Genomic DNA, 18,537 nt, shown 5'->3' on the forward strand with positions numbered 1-18,537 from the left:
TTATAAAATTATAAAATTATTTTCTAGAATGATTATAGTCATACCTTTTTCCAAGCTAATGATTTCTATTCTTTATTGTAAAGAAATCTAGATTCTTCTATTTCTATTTGTTGAGAGTTAGGGTGCATGTTTATTCTTCGTAGGTCTCTAAACCATAGCAATAGAAGTAATATAGATATCAAAAACTTGGGATTTAAAGAAACATTATGACTCATGATAAGTCTTATCCAATGTGTAACTATATACACTAGTGCACTCACTATGAGAACCCCATTGATTGGAGCTAAAATATGTGCTTGAATGACACATATATGATATGATTTATGTAATATAAAAAGTTTAAATAATTCAACTTAACTCAAATTGATGCTAAGACCCTAGTTATGGATCTAACATATATTTTGAGCTTAAAAATTCAACTTATGATTTTGAAGTCCATATCGAAATTACGCAATTTTGAAATCACACGGTACCATTTCAAGATTTTGCTTCCTTCATCTTAGGAATTGCATCTTTGGCACTCCATTAACCCCAAGTGGGCCCCTCATGATTGGAAATCAAGATTTTAGTATTTCTTTTTAGTTATTTTTAGGTAATTATTTGGGAAATAAGTGATCAATATGAACATGTCATATGTTAGTTTTTAAATTTTCCTATAAGAACTCCAAGTTTAGGTTTTGGAAGGTTGAGAGAGGAGATCTTTTCACGATTCTAGAGGAAGAAAAAAGACTTGAAGATTTTCTTGGTTTTTTTTTTTATTGAATAAATTTTTGTAATTTCTTTGAAATCAAGAATGATTCTAATGGATGCAAGATCAAGACATTTGAAAGACCTTTTAATCATAGAAAACATATGTAAGATGAATGCATAAATGTACTTAGGATTTTCATATCATTTCAAGCATATTTGAAAACTCGGTTTATGCATTAAAGTTACATTTCCATCAAAATCTGAGTTCTATCAAATGAACCTTAGGCAGAACGTTTCAAAATTGACGTATTATTTTACCTAAAGACCTTGCCTAAGTGTTACAAGAAAAAAAACAAGAAAAAACTAGGTTTTCGGGCCAAAAATGGTGAATCAGTTGAGGCATTGGCCAACCGACTCAATTGACTAGGGTACTGGTCGACTGGTTACTCCTTCTTGATCAAGGTTCGGTTGAGAGATGCGAAAAACCTTCTCTTTCTTCTAGTAGCCTTTCTTTCCCAATTGAGGGATATGCCTTCCCGGTCGAGGTTCGATTGAGGATAACAGTCACTTGCCAAGCATTTAATGCTCCAATGGCTAGTGAACTAGTCGACCCTCAGCTCGATCAGTTGAGGTTGTTTTTTTGGCTTTTTGGATCCCTAGGTTAGAAACCTATAAATAAGAGCTCCACTTCATTTATGAAGAAGATAACACATGCATTTATTTGTTTACCTACTTGTTCTTACCATAAAAGCTCTCATTCTTTTCTTGGTGCATTAAATCTCCATTTGCATATTCTTTAGTGCACTTTTGTGATTCATCCTAGCATTGAGTTGTATTTGAGCCATTGTTGAGCTAGGTTGAGAGATTCAAACTTATTAATTGAGGGTTAAAACCTTCAAGTGAGTAGAGACTTGAAGAGATTGTATAAGAGCTCATTGGAGCCGTAATCCAAGTGTAAAAAGTGATTAGAAGCTTGGTTGAAGCTTCAAGTATAAGTGGAACCCTCACTCGGTTAGGAACTTGAGAAGAGTAGATGTAGGCAAGGAAGTGCCAAACCACTATAAATCTGAATTTGCTTTCTATAACCTTATCTCTTTATATTTGTGCTTCTTGTGCTTAATTTTATTGTGTTTAAAAAGAACTTTATTTTATTTTTTATTTTTTTAACTCCAATTCACTCCTCTTTTTGGGTGTTTTATCTATTTAGATTAACCCTTTATTTTCTCACAAGCTTTCTTTCTCTGGAGGTAGAAGACGACTCTCACCAAAAGTGATGGATACCTTAACCCCTAAAAAAGTATTTATAGGGTTCTCTTACTAAGCTTAAGTGACTTGAACCCACCAAGGCTTGAGTCACTTAATTTAGCTCAAAAGGTCTTAATTGATTAATTAACCATATAGGGCCATTTAATTAATCAATTAGCTCAATTTAAAGAACTTGTTCACTATCCTTTGTACAACCTTACATAATTACCAAAACGTCCTTATGCATAAAAGTGAACCTGGAGACAATCTAATCCTTATAAACTGTGCCATCATGGTATATGAGCTTAGAGCAGGGACCACTAGGACCTATTGGAGTATTGGCTCCCTCAAAATCCAATTTTGAAGTTGATTCAAAATTTCATTAAAGAGAATTAACTACATTCCAATACCCTATGTAAATAACAACGAGACAAAGCTCAGGTCTGTGACCTATTATCCACTACATGCAAACTCCCTATGAACTAATGTTTGTAATCTAATAAGATAGTGCTATCACTTATCAAGATTACCTCTCCAATCATTGAGTTATAAATCTCACTTATTATGTGATTAATTGACATTCTTTAGCTCCAAGGAGCATATGTTAAATTTTTCACTTAAAGAAATGCTACGACTATAGTTTTTTAGATCATATCTTCTTTGGATCACTGAAGGGGACACACTTTCTCAATCCATGAGATATTATGTTGCCTCTATTGAAAATACTTGTTATCACCAGCCTCCATTAATAGTGACCCAATCCATAGGGATATATGACCACTTTAGGGTCTCATTCATAGGTTAAAGCCTCTTGTTGACTTTGACACAAACTTAATATCTTCTCCAAGTTAAGGGTCCATACAGTATATTGGTGAATCATGACAATTAATAGCCTCACGCCATGATGCATCGTAGGTCCAATCTAGTGCACATCAAATGTACTAGTGTACTTACCATGGGAAAACCATCTTGATGGTCAAGACAAACTATCCATTTAATTAGGAAGTGGTGCATTATAATTTTAGATGGATTGCCCAAATCCATGAACTAATTGTAAACAACTCATCACTTTGCAAAAAAATTATGACTTGGATCTTTTGTGTAACTATTAATGTACTCAAGTCATGTATAATGCAAGTGATGTGGGGCGTGTATGTTCAGATAAGTCATTAGTGTAGAAGAGTTAATAAAAGGAAACACAGAAATATAAATAAATAAATTTGTAAATAAATCTCTATTTGTTACATCATGTCACACTTTCTAGGGTTCAATCCCAACAAGTTTGACTTAGGAGATAATACAATCACATATTCCTTGTTATTAAAAATTCTTAATAATTCTTGATTCTTAGTTATTAGAGGTTTTACAATTGTTATCTATACTAAAGAAAATCTACACAAAGTGATAAAAGTCTAAAAATCTTATAATTAAACCTAAATTTCATACAAGATTTGCAGATTAAAAGGTTTTCTAAAGCTAATGAATGAAATGTCCTAAACTTAACCAATTTTTGGATCATATTTAGATTTATAAGATCTAGGTGTAAATGTCATAGAGAAGCCTTGTTATTGCTAGGTACTTTCCTCTTAAGTGAGAAATGATTATTTTTTCAATAATAGGTAATATTGAAGTAAGAGTGATACGAAAGAGATTGTTAACCAATATACTTGAGTAAATAAATAAATCGTTTTTTCTAGTAAAAACATTTTTATTGAAATAAACCGAATAATCCGATTTATTTAAGTATTATTTTTTTTTTCTTATTATAAGAAAAATCTAGAGAATCTTTCACTACCATGTGAACACCTCTATCATCCTTGAGAATCCTATTAGCCCTTATCAATTCAGGCAAGCTCATCATTAACTTATTCATAGTATGATTGAGCTTAAACTACTTGAAAAAATCCAGTAAGGTCTTTAAGATCATATCAACCTAGGTTTTACCATCAATTTCAACTTTTAGGATCTCAATCCATCTCATTAAAAAGTGTAATCATATGCATCATATGATCTCTAACAGGAGTTCCTTTTATCATCTTAGTATTCATGATGGTCCTTAGAAAAACTTGCCTAGTTGACTTTCTCTTATCACCAAACATCTTCTACAAGCTCAAGAGAATCTTATAAGTTGTGGCAATGCCCATGTGTTGTTGTTGCAACACATTATTGAGAGAACTAAGTATAATACAACGGGCTTTCTCATATGCCTTTTGCCATTAAGAATGAGCATTTTTATTTTCCTTCAAGGAAAACTCATTGGAAATGGGTAGAGTAAACTCTTGAGTTACCTATTTAAGTTGTTTTACTATGAATACTATGTCTAAGTTTCTTTTCTAGTCAACATAGTTAGGTCCAATCAATTTATTATTAGTGAGAATTATGATACTAGGGTTAGAATACATGATTCTTGTAATAAACAAAACATTCCATACATTAATAAGGAAACTAATCATTCAAGGTGAAGATGGTAATTAATTTAGCAAAAAATGTAGTGCTTTCAAACTACATATATTTACGTAAGGTATCCTAGTATCATAAGAATCAAGTTTACTTAGGTAGGTCATGATTCCTATTACTAGGGTAAAGATCATCTTTAATTAATGAACTTGCCTCAAACCTTAAAAGTTTATCCTAAGGCATTGATTAACATGCCTTTGTCTTTAGACCTTAGCATATGCAAGTGAGACGAATTTAGGTGATTCTACTACTTCATATCTAAGTTAAGATAACCAAGATCCTTGACATCAATGTTTCCAAGTGAAGAGTTTCATCTTTAGGATTGACCATTCCCATAATAAACATATATAGTCTTGTCCTTTAAGACAATCCATATCCCTTGATTCCTTAGGTTACCCCATTTTAGGATGTTGATGAGCTTAAAGTTAAGATATGCTCGATCTTGAAGGCTGTAGACATGTCTATGGCTTGCTCCTACTTGATATTTTGAATAAGAGATTTTAAGTAATTTTGGTAACCATCTTAATATAAATTATCCATTATGAGATTTTTTTTAGTATCCTTATTGAGAAAATAAAGGCTATGCTTAAATGAGAAAAACACCAAAGAGGGGGGTGAATTGGGTTTTTCAAAAAACTTTTTCAACATAACAAATTCAAGCACAATATAATAAAAAAATAAAAATAAAGAGATAGAGTTAGAGAATTCAAACTCGGATTTTATAGTGGTTCGATACTTCCTTGCCTACGTCCACTCTCCTCAAGCTCCTAACCGAGTGAGGGTTCCACTAACTTGAAGCTTCAACCAAGCTTCTAAACTTCTTTACACTTGAATTCTGGTTCCAATGGACTCTTACACAAACTCTTCAAGATTCAAACCTTTTGATGACTTTAACACTCAAATTTTACAAGAATGAATTCCTCAACCTAGCTCAATGATAGAACAAATACAAATCAAAGGTAGGATGACTCACAAGGGTGCACCAAAAGATATATAAGTGAGGATTTAATGCACTAAGAAAGAAATGAGAGCTTTTAAGGCAAGAACAAGTGGGTAGAAAATTGATTGCAAGTGTTCTCTATATCATAAATGAAGTGGACCTGTCAATTTATAGGTTTCTAAGCTCGGGAGCCAATAACAACAAAAAGAAGCCATAATCGGTCGAGCTGGAGGTTGATCGATTCACTAGCCGTTGGAGCATTTAATGCTTTGGCATATTATCGTTGCCTCGATCGGAGGTCGACCGGGAAGGAGGGAACCTCAATTGGGAAGGGAAGGCTACTGGAAGAGAGAGAGTGTTTTTAACACTCCTCGATCGGACCTCGGTTGGACAAGGGCAATCGGTCGACCGGTTTCTTGGCCGGTTGACCTATGCCTCGACCGATTCAACCTTTTGGCCTCAAAAACCTATCTTTTTCAATTCTTTTCCTTTCTAACACTTAGACAAGGTCTTTAGGTAAATTAATATGCCAATTTTGAAACGTTTTGCCTAATGTACATTTGATAAAACTCGGGTTTTAATGAAATCATAATTTTAAAGAGTAAACCGAGTTTTCAAAAATGCATGAAAAGATATGAAAAACCTAAGTGCACCCATGCATTCATCTTAAATTTGTTTCCTATGATCAAAAGTCTTCTAAAAGTCTCGATCTTATATCCATTTGGTCCTTTGATGAATTTTCAAATTTATACCCGAGATTCTTTACCATTCAAACCAATTAGTCAGTTAACCATGATTTGTTATCATCAAAACCTAATTAGGAGAACCCTTGGACTAACAATCTCCCCCTTTTTGATGATGACAAACCTTGGTTATCTAGAAGAAGAAAAAAAATCTCTCCTTCAAACCAATCATGGATCAATCAATCAAAATTTATGAATTTAAAACCAAGATAATCAAAGCATGCGAATTTTCAATAGGAAACAGTGTAAATCATGAAAATATCATATCATATATATATGGTAAAGTCAAATGTACATGAAACATAAACATATAAGCTAATCCAAATAGATGATATGACAATGATATGCATGTAAGTCTCCTAGATCCTAGATCCTAAATATCTTTCCCCCTTTTGGCAACATAAAAAAGAAACAAAGGGGGTCTCTATGAAATCAAGGCTGAGGAGGTGGAGGTGGAAACATGGAGCGTAGGTAAGCTATCATCTCCTCATGCTGACTCTCTTGGCGACTCTCAATGTGCTCAATCCTCTGCTGGAGATGCTCAAATGTAGTCTACTACTGATCCATGCGATCCTCCATATGCTCAAATCTCTACTGCAGATACTCACACTGAGAGGTGAAGCCAGTCTGATATTGATCCATGCGATCCTCCATGGAGTAGAATCGAGTATCGCTGACTACTGCAAGCTTCTCCATATGAGTGCTAAGAGAGCCAATCTGAGTAGATAAATCCATCAAAGGTGCATGATCAGGAGTGTGAGATGCCTAATGAGGTTATGTCTCTGTGTGAGGAGGCTCGATGAATGATGGCTGAGAAGATGGTCCTGCTATGTAAACTGACTCAGACATTATCGCCTTAGGGAATGTGGCTTCAAACTGAACACCCTCATATTGGAGTGGAAGAATGTCAAGCTCGAGCTCTCTTTACTCAAAGCCTCTCTGAGAGTCTAACCCACCATCCATCTCTCGGATCTCGGCCTCCTCCTCTACTCCGGGATGCACTTGTCCCTATCTCTAGGCCTATGTTGGTGGTCGCTCTACTCTCCTAACCCAGGAGCCATCGGAGGCCTTTTCAAACTTTATCCACCCCAAAGACTACTCGTCATATGTATCATAAATACTAGGGGCCTTGAAATATGTCTCTCTACTCAAATCGACCCCGACATTCTTGAATACTCGAGTGAGGAAGTGACCATAGGCGAGTACGCGGGTCGTGCTCTCGTAGCATAATATCATGTGCATCATCATCAAATACCCCACGTGAATTCGTCTCCTTATTAGAATGGAGTCCACGAGGAATGCCTTAAGGTAGGAGACCTCATCTCAGTGTTTGTGTCGTGGCAACATGATGGAGCAGATCATGTGGTGAAGGATTCAACTGATCACGGTCAGGTTATGTGCCGATGACTTGCCCATCCCCTAGGCGTTTGCAAGTCCACACATCCTCTGAATGACCTCTCTAGGCTCGAAACCCGACACAGTGGGCCAAGCCTTGGACTTATACACCTTGAGTCCAACTAGAACAATGTTGAAAATACGGTAGATGCTCTCCGGGTCTAGCTGGATCTCAACACCTCTAACGGTGGAAATGATCGGGCCACCGAGTCCATATGTAGCCCTCGAATAGAATGTACGCACTAGAGTCGGGAAAATCGGTTCCAAAATCGTAACTACTGGTAGCCATCCCATCCGACTGAAGAGGCCTTCAAATTCGAAATGTTGCAGTTGGGAGAAATTGATACTTCTCATTGAAACCAATTTCTTCTGAGCGAACTTTTGCTTGTACATCTGATAATCCTCCACGATGCTGAAAAGGGTTGTGTCAAACCTCGCCTTTCAGCGAGCCTTCATCTGAGCAGGTTGAGATGACTCAATAAGATGCTTGCCCTGAGCCCTAAAGGCAACCATCTCTCTCCTATGAGCCATCAGAAAGGCAAAGATGAAGGAGATGGGACTGGTAAAGAGAGAGAAGAACACACCCAAAACCCTAGGTGCGCGAAAAAAGAGCTGAAACCAACTGTGAAGTGCGCTGAAGGAGGAGAATTTGTCCCAAATCCAAAGCCCTAGCCTCCAAAAATCAATCCAAAGCCTTCAATATGCTACAAAGGCCTCAAAAATCCCTTTTTGGCAGCTGAATCGACACAATCCTTGAAAAACTAGAGGAAACGGGTGAGAAAATGAAGCGCAGGAGGGGTATTTAAAACAACAGCCTCGACGAACTAGTTGACCGGTCCTGATCCGGTCGACTGCCTTGTCATTGGTCAACGGTCAACGTATTTGACTTTTTACCTTTTGTGTATTTTCTCGTCTCGTGACCCCTCTTGCATTTTTCTGTTGAAATCCCCAATTTTTGATGCCTAATACCAAGGGAATTTTGATTTTTGGTCAAAATTTGACTATTTATCTAAGTATGTGTATATATGATGCATATGACATGAAATTCATGCAATCAAAAGATATATAAATCAAGAATTCACTAAGTAATCATTAGATCATGAAGAAATCATCCCTAGTTGTCTTCTAATATCAACAAATTGTTCTTCACTTAGAAGTTTTGTAAATATATTGACAAGTTGATATTTTGTGCTTACAAATTCAAGTGTAATGTCACCCTTTTGTGCATGGTCTCTAAGAAAATGATGTCTAATCTCTATATGCTTAGTCCTAAAGTGTTGCACGAGATTTTTTGAAATATTTATGGCACTAGTGATATCACATTTAATAGGAACATGCTCAAAATAAAAATTAAAATCACTAAATGTTTGTTTAATCCAAAGAATTTGTGCACAACATAAACCGACTGCTATGTATTTAGCTTCTGCTATCGACAAAGCTACCGAATTTTGCTTCTTGCTATTGATTACTACCCAAAAAGTGCTATTTTACACCTTTAAGTCATTATGTTTTAAGCACTTTTGTGTAGTAGTTCTCCATTCTTATTCCAATTGGCATGTTAAGGACCTAGCAATGACTTCTAATCATATTTGTGGCTAGTTTTAGTGTTTTGACAGCTTTTTGGATCATTAAGACAAGCTAAGCAAAGGAGAGAAGCAAAGAGAAGCAAAGAGAAGCAAAGAGGAGAATAGAGGACAACAGCTATAGTCTTCTTTCACACTTTTGGGGCACTTCTCGAAGTCCATTTTCTACATGATATATACCATTTCAAATTTGAGGAAGTCAAGAATCCAACGCTTCAAACCGTGTATGATTTGGAGCTGAAATGAGGAAGATATGGCCTTCGGAAGGCAACTGCATCAAACCTTGCGAAAATTTCGCAAGGTGAATTTCTCCTTGCGAAATTTCGCAAGGGGATTTTCCTCATGGTGCGAAATTTTTCCATTTCGCACCATGAAGAAACCACTTTGCGAAATTTCGCAAGGAGGATTTAGGCACCTTGCGAAATGCCAAATTTTCGCAAGGTGGCTTTTCACCTTGCGAAATTTGGACCCTTCATCTTTTCCCTTGCGAAAATGCCTTTGAAATCCCCTGTTTTGAGACGCTGTTGATGATATTCCACTGCCGGTTCTCCAAGATATTTTGCTTGATTTTTAGCTTTGTAAATACCTATTTTACCCTTGTAATCAACCAATGAAAAGGTTGCTTTTGTAATAGCTCTTGTAATTTAGCTTGTTATTGTCTTTAAATAGAGGTGAAGAGCCTCAGACAAGAATCTTGTAACCTGTAACTTTATAAGTTATAAGAGCACTTTTGTTCATACGCTTCTTTTCTCTTTTCTTTCTCATTTTCTTAGTAGCCAAACATCCTTGGGGGATGAAATCCCCAAGGATGAGAGGCTAAAACCTTTTAGTTTCTTGAAGTAATGGATGCCATGTGAAGCTCCCGTGTCAGGATGGAGATTTCCAAGCCATATATGTAAGTAGTTGAGCGTCATAAATGTTTTCATTCAAAGTAAAGCTTTTAATCCCTCTGACTTGCTTTGAATGGCCAATACTTGATAATCTTTTGGTCTCAGTGGATTCTTATTGTTAGATCCACTGACGTTCATTAGTTATCTCCTACGAGCCATTGTATTGCAAGTCGAGGAGATGACCTATATCAATAAAAGAGAATTTATGAGGTTCAACTACCCTTTTTGTAAGTTTTCAAGGACTAAAACTCAGTCGTTAAACTCATACCGGTTCGGGAAGTAAGTATCACCTTAGTTGCTTCCCCAACTCGAGGTGAAAAGTCCCAAAATCTCCATTTTTACACAGTGAGTTAAGCATGGCTATCCAAAGCTTTGAGAAACTTCTTTTTACATCTTTTAACCTATTTTCATGTTAGTTTAGTTTACAACACCTTCATCTTTTTATGTTTTCATCTTAACCTAATTTTTATTAAGAAAAATTCACTCCATCCTCCGAACTTCACCAGTTAAAGTAAAAACCCTTCCCAGTGTTCGATCCTAGAGCCACTATGCTATAGTAGCTTTGCTACTTTAGTGTAAGGACCTTAGGTATAAATTTTGTTGATACCCTTACATGCCAAGCTACCAAGAGTCGGGTTATCAGCTATGCCATGAAACAAGTGAGTGTCCTAGGAAATGACAAGTACCACTAGTGTTTTTTCTTTCAACCCTACAACCGGCATAATCGACATTCGAGAATCCAATTAATTCAAATTTATCACTCTTAGGATACCATAACCTATGTCCATTGTCCCTTTCAAATATCGAAGAATTCGTTTTACGACACTTAAGTGAGATTCTTTATGACAAGATTGAAATCTAGCACACAAGCATACACTATACATGATGTCGGGTCTACCGGCAGTCAAATATAGCAAATAACCTATCATGCCTCTATACATAGTTGAGTTAATGGATTTACCTTTCTCATCCTTATCAAGCTTGATGGATGAGCTCATTGGAGTTTTCATTGTTTTGGCTTCTTTCATGTTGAACATTTTGAGAAGATCTCTTATATATTTTGCTTGATTGATGAAGATTCCTTCCTTTAGTTGCTTGATTTGAAGTCCAAGGAAGAAGTTGAGTTCTCCCATCATGCTCATTTCAAACTCACTATGCATGCACTTAGAAAATTCTTCACAAAGAGAGACATTAGTAGCTCCAAAAATAATATCATCAACATATATTTGAATTAAGAGCATGTCTTTTTCTTTGGTCTTTATGAAAAGAGTTGTGTCAAATTTTCCCATTTTAAAACCCTTTTCCAAAAGAAATTTACTCAATCTTTCATACCATACTCTTGGTGCTTGTTTCAAACCATAAAGTGCTTTTTTAAGTTCAAAAAACATGGTTAGGAAAGTTAAAACTTTGAAAACTGGGTGGTTGTTCAACATATACTTCATTTATAAAGCCATTTAAGAAAACACTTTTTCACATCCATTTGACATAAAATAAAGTCTTTAAAACATGCAAATGCAAGTAGCATCCTAATGGCTTCCAATTTAGCTACAGGGGCAAAGGTTTCTTCATAATCTATCTCTTCTTCTTGATTAAAACCTTGGACTACCAATCTTGATTTATTTCTAACAATTATGCCATTTTCATCAATTTTATTTCTAAAGACCCATCTAGTTCCAATAACACTTTGATTTGAAGGTCTTGACACTAATTCCCATACTTCACTTCTTTCAAATTGATTTAACTCTTCTTGCATATCGATCATCCAATTTTCATCAACTAGAGTGTCATTTATATTTTTAGGTTCAATTTGAGAGATAAAAATAAGATTATTGCAAATATTTCTAAGAGATGATATAGTTCTTACCCCACTAAATGGATTACCTATAATTTGATCTTGTGGGTGGTTGATGACAAACTTCTAATATTTAGGAAGGTCTTGGTTTGATTCACCTTGCACTTGTTGAGGAGGGGGTAGTGCTAATGGTGATTCTTCTTTCTTGGGATCCTCTCTAATTTCTTCTTGTTGCCTTCTATCTTCAATTTGCAATTTTCCCATGGCGGTCTCCAAGCCTAAATCATCATCAAAACTCTCTCTTTCTTGAAGAGAATTGTTAGATTCATTAAAAATAACATGGATGGACCCCTCTAAAACCATGGTTCTTTTGTTGAAAACTTCAAAGGCTTTACTTGAAGTTGAGTAACCAAGGAAAATTCCAACATCCAATTTTGCATCAAATTTTACAAAATTGTCTTTGGTATTTAATATAAAACATTTGCACCTAAAAACTTTGAAATAACTAATGTTGGGTTTCTTATTTTTCCAAAGCTCATAGGGAGTTTTCTTAAGAATGAGCATCAATAATATTCTATTTAAAATATAACATAAAGTGTTAACCACTTCAATCCAAAAATATTTTGGTAAATTGTTTTCATTTAGCATGGTTCTATCCATTTCTTGAAGAGTTCTATTTTTCCTTTCAACTACTCCATTTTGTTGAGGAGTTCTAGGAGTCGAAAAATTGTGGTTAATACCATGCTCATTGCAATATTCTTCAAAATCAATATTTTCAAATTCTATCTCATGATCACTTCTTATACAAGTAATTGTAAAACCTTTTTCATTTTGAACCTTCTTGCAAAACTTTGAAAACTCATAAAATGTTTCATTCTTTTGACTTAAAAACAAGACCCATGTGTATCTAGAGAAATCATCCACAATAACATATGCAAAAGATTTTTCTCCAAGACTTGGTGTCCTAGAGAGACCAAATAAATCCATATGCAACAACTCAAGAGGCATAGAGTTTGAAATGAAATTTTTGTTTTTGAAAGAGTTTTTTATTTGCTTTCACATTTAACAAGCTTCACAAACTGTCTTTTTGAAAATTTATTTTGGGAAGGCCTCTAACAAGTTCATCTTTGTTGAGTTGGGAAATGAAGTCCATGTTAGCATGTCCCAACCTCCTATACCACAACCAACTTTGATCATGCATGCTTGAAAAACATATATTATGACCATCATATTTTGAAATATTTATAGCGTAAACATTATCACATCTATGGCCCATGAAGATGGTTTTATCATTTTGAATATCCATGATGATGCAATGAAATGCTTCAAAAATCACTTTAAAACCTTTGTCACAAAGTTGACTAATGCTTAAAAGGTTATGTTTTAAACCATCCACTAATAAAACACTTTCAATAATAAAGGATGTGTCATTACTAATGTTGCATTGACCAATGATTCTTCCTTTTGCATTGTCTCCAAAGGTAACATATCCTCCATTTCTCTTTGTAAGGAAAGCAAACTTGGATTCATTCCTAGTCATGTGTCTTGAGTATCCACTATCCAAGAACCACTTATCCTTCTCTGAACCTTACAAAATAAAATTCAAGTTGATTTAGGTACCCATATCTTTTTGGGTCCTTGAGGGTTAGTGAGTTTGGATTTTTCAATCCAAACCTTTTTAGCTTTTGCATTTGAATTCTTTTGAGAACAATTTTTTAAGGGACATGTACTACTAATGTGCCCTCCTCTTCCACAAAAGTTGCAAGTGGTATAAAGACTTGCACTTGAGGATTTTTTTATAAAGTAGTTTTTAAAATACTTTTGATTTTTTGAAGATTTGAATCTTAGTCATTGTTTGTCAAAAACACAATTTTGGCTAACTAAAATCATTTCAAAAGAATTTTTTCCACAAGAAAAAATTGAAAGAGAGGAAGTCAACCATTCATTTTTCTTTTTCAAAATCTCATTTTCTTTTTCAAGATGGGTTTTAGAAATTTCAACAATTGAAAATTTTTCTTTCATTTATTCAAGTTCTTGAATTATCTTTTTGAGAGAGTTATTTTTCAAACTAAGTTTTTCAAAATCCTTATATATTTCTTCAAAAACATCAGACATATCTTTATCACTAAAGTTAGAGTTTACCTCATCAAGTTCATCCATTGCCATGAAGCACACGCTTGCCATTTTTTTCTCATTTTCTTCTTCGGAGGATTCTTCACTTTCACTCCAAGTGGCTATCATTGCCTTTTTCATTATTCTCTTGGCTTCACTTTTTTAGAGAGGACAATCATATTTAATGTGTCCCGATTTTTTGTATTTGAAACACACCAAATCTCTTTTCTTTTCCCATTTCTCCTTGTCACCATGAGATGAAGATTCCTTTTTAGAAAGGTCACTTCTAGAGGTGAATTTTCTTCCTTTAAACCTTTCATCTCTCATGTATTTTTTGAACTTTCTTGTGATGAGGGCTAAATCATCATCTTCTTCAGTTGTTTTTTCTTCTTAATCATCATCTTCTTCAGTTGTTTTTTCTTCTTCAACATTTTCTTCCTTAGTTGTAACTTTGAGAGCTATGCTCTTCTTCTTTTTATCTTCACCATTTTGTAGATACTTTGCCAAATTGATCTGATATGTCATTAATGACCCTATGAGCTCCTCCATAGGTAACTTGGTCAAGTCTTTTGCTTCTTGAATTGCAGTGACCTTTGTATGCCACTTTGATGGGAGTGACCTCAATATCTTCATCACCTTTTTGGATTCCTTGTAGGTCTTTCCCAATGCTTTAAGACCATTGACAATGTCAGTGAACCTAGTGATCATCTCAACAATAGTCTCATTTTCTTTCATAAAAAACAATTCATAGTTATGAACAAGTAAATTTATTTTTGACTCTTTCACTTGATTTGTTCCTTCATGAGTTATTTCAAGTAATCTCCAAATTTCTTTAGCCGATTTACATTGACATATTCTATTATATTCATTTCTACCCACAACACATTACAAAGTAAAAATGACCTTAGCTTTTAATTGAACATTTCTTCTATCAAGCTCATTCCATTCTTGTTTGGGTTTTGGAACCATGACTCAATCAACTAGTTTTGTAGGAAAAATTGGGTCATCTTCAATGACGTCCCATACGTCTAAATCGGTTGATTGTAAATACCAAGTCATTTTAGTTTTCTAATAGGGATAGTCGGTTCCCGTAAAAAATGGAGCTTTATGTTTTGCAAAAATTTCATTGTGAGATGAGCTTGATGGAATAACCATTTCCTCTTAGACTATTAGGTCTTAAACAAGATGTTTAGCTTTGATACCAATTGAGAAAATAAGGCTATACTTAAATGAGAAAAACACTCGAGAGGATGGTGAATTGGGTTTTTCAAAAAACTTTTTCAATATAACAAATTCAAGCACAATATAATAAAAAATAAAGAGATAGAGTTAGAGAATTCAAACTTGGATTTTATAGTGGTTCAACACTTCCTTGCTTATGTCCACTCTCCTCAAGTTCCTAACCGAGTAAGGGTTCTACTAACTTGAAACTTCAACCAAGCTTCTAAACTTCTGTACACTTGAATTCCAACTCTAATGGGCTCTTACACAAACTCTTCAAGATTCAAACCTCTTAAAGGCTTTAACACTTAACTTTTACAAGAACAAATTCCTCAACCTAACTCAATGATAGAACAAATACAAATCAAAGCTAGGATGACTCATAAGGGTGCACTAAAAGATATGCAAGTGAGGATTTAATGCACTGAGAAAGAAATGAGAGCTTTTAAGGCAAGAACAAGTGGGTAGACAATTGATTGCAAGTGTTATCTATATCATAAATGAATTGAAGCTCTCTATTTATAGGTTTCTAAGCCTAGGAACCAAGAACAACTAAAAACAACCTCAACCGGTCGAGTTGGGGGTCGATCGATTCACTAGTCGTTGGAACATTTAATGCTTTGGCAAGTTATCATTGCCTCAACCGGAGATCGACTGGGAAGGAGGGAACCTCAACCAGGAAGGGAAGGTCATTGGAAGAGAGAAAGTGTTTTTGACACTCCTTGACCAGACCTCGACCGGACAAGAGTAACCGGTCGACCGGTTCCTTGGCCGGTTGGCCTATCCCTCGATCGATTCAACCTTTTGGCCCCGAAAACCTATCATTTTCAATTCTTTTCCTTTCTAACACTTAGGCAAGGTCTTTAGGTAAATTAATATGCTAATTTTGAAACCTTTTGCCTAAGGTACATTTGATAAAACTCGGGTTTTAATGAAATTGTAATTTGAAAGAATAAACCGAGTTTTCAAAGATGCATGAAAAGATATGAAAAACCTAAGTGCACCCATGCATTCATCTTACATTGGTTTCCTATGATCAAAAGTTTTCCAAAAGTCTCGATCTTGTATCCATTTGGCCCTTTGATGAATTTCCAAATTTATACCTGAGATTCTTTATCATTCAAACCGATTAGTCACTTAACCATGATTTGTTATCATTAAAACCTGATTAGGAGAACCCTTGGGCTAACACTTATTTATTTCTTGAATTAGGACTCCTATGCTAAAAACGAAATTGCATTTATATTCCTTATGCTTGAACTTTCTTTTCCTAAACGTAGTTTTTTTTCTCTCTAGGTGGGTGAGTCTAAAGGACCACCTTAGGTATTGTTCTCTTTATTTCATGGTAGGAAAGCCTAGAGAACCACCTAATTTGTAATTAGGAAATTTCAAAAGGAATTGCAATTTAAATAGTAACAACCAATTCTTTAAATAAATAAATAAAAGAAGCAATCTTGAAGAAAATTTATTCTTTTAAGAAAATCCAAAATTACTAAATTAGAAAAAATTTCAAAGGTTATTTCCTATCACATATGTGATATAAATAAAGCATAATAAGGAAATAAATAAAAGATAATCCCATATCCTTAGGGATTCTATTGCTTATTTGATAACCTAAATATTTAGATTTCCATAAATTCAAACATACCAAATGTACCTACAACAAAATTAGGGGTGATGAATTTTTTAAAGGACCAAAATACCTTAAAAACCCTAAAATGGCCAAAGGAGCTGCTAGTAATGCTTGATAACTTTTGCTATGATTAAAAAGCTTTGAGCATTGGATGCAGCTTTGAGTGTTGGATGCAGTTTTGAGCGTTAGATGCAACACTTGAGTGTTTCGAGTGTTAATCCAACCACTCAAGGGCTGATGCAAATCTATAGGTTCAAAGAGCTATTTTCTTAATCTCTAACGATTGTTTTCTTTAAAAAAATCTTCATTTTCCGGTGGGGTAATGTGCATGAACTCCTTGTGATAGTTCGAATTGTTTCCATACTTTTTGTGGGTTTCATAAAAAGATAAAAACTAGATCTTTACATAAAAATTCCTATATTGGTTATTTAGAGTTTACAAATCAATCTATTATAAAAGAACAACAACAAAAATCCTATGCCTTTTATGGGGCTTACAACTTATCTAGGAAAAAAAAAAAAGCAATCCTAACAACAATCACAATATATAATCATCATATGAAAGATAACAATGTATTATGCACAAACATTTATCCCTTGGGTCATTGATGTATAATAATATCTTGTAAAACCAAGATTAACACATCCTAGAAATGTTGTATCATGCTTTTGGTAACCTATGACTTAGATACCAGTTGTAGAGAAACACAAATATCTCTGTTCCCTATCCCAAGACCAAGTTGGAGGGTTGAAAAACTCCTTAGGCTTTTCTAAATCCTATACAATGGAAACATGCATTTAAAAATGATTATAAGATTTAGATATCAATTTTAGTGTGCTTACCTTTGATTGGGATGTTCCTAAATCAATTTTGTTTGGAGAAAACAAGATTTACGGTCTTAAGAAGTCCCATAGACCCATGATCTTCTTCCTAATGGCTTTACTTTGATCATTGACACACAAATGGTAGGGTTGTTTGAGAGGGAGAAGGTTGGGGCTTTCTTTTTTCTCTAGGTTCTAGAAAATGACTAACTAGAAACCTTAACCCTTATAGGGGTATTTATAGGTTTTCATACTAAGCTTAAATGACTTGAGCCCATGAAGGACTTCATTCATTAAATCTAGTCTAAAAAGGGTTCCAATTGATTAATTTACCCAATATTGTTGTCCAATTAATCAATTAACCCAATCCAAATATACCGTTCACTAACCTTTGTATAATCTTGTGATATTACCAAAACACTCTTATGCACATAAGTGAACCAAGATCTAATCCAATCCTCATAAACTATGCCATCAAGGTATATGAATTCGAGTATGGATCATTAGGACTCATAGGGCAGTATTGGCTCATTTAGAGTCCAATTCTACAATTGATTCAATATTTCATTACAGAGAATCAACTACACTCCAATTCCTTATGTAAATGATAACGAGACACTGAGTGCTTGAGTTTGTGACTTGCTATCCATTGCGTACAATCTCCCTACAAATTGGTATATGTAGTTTAACAAAGTGAAAGTTATAAGCCTCTTAAGACTACGTCTATTATACTTGAGTTATGGATCCTCTTATTATGTAATCAATTGAGATATCTTAGCTCTCCAAGAACTTATGTCAAGTTCCACTTAAGGAATTACTATGACCATATCTTACATGAACATACCTCCTTAGGATCACCCAAAAAGACAATTTGTCTCAATCTCATGAGATATATGATGACTCTATTAAGAATACCTATTACTATATACTTTTATCAATAGTGACCCAATCCATAGGGAATATATGATCACTTTAGGATCTCACCCGTAGATTAAAACCATTGCTAACTTTAGCA

This window comes from Vitis riparia, chromosome 19 (assembly GCF_004353265.1).
Source record: "Vitis riparia cultivar Riparia Gloire de Montpellier isolate 1030 chromosome 19, EGFV_Vit.rip_1.0, whole genome shotgun sequence".
Taxonomy (NCBI): Eukaryota; Viridiplantae; Streptophyta; class Magnoliopsida; order Vitales; family Vitaceae; genus Vitis; species Vitis riparia.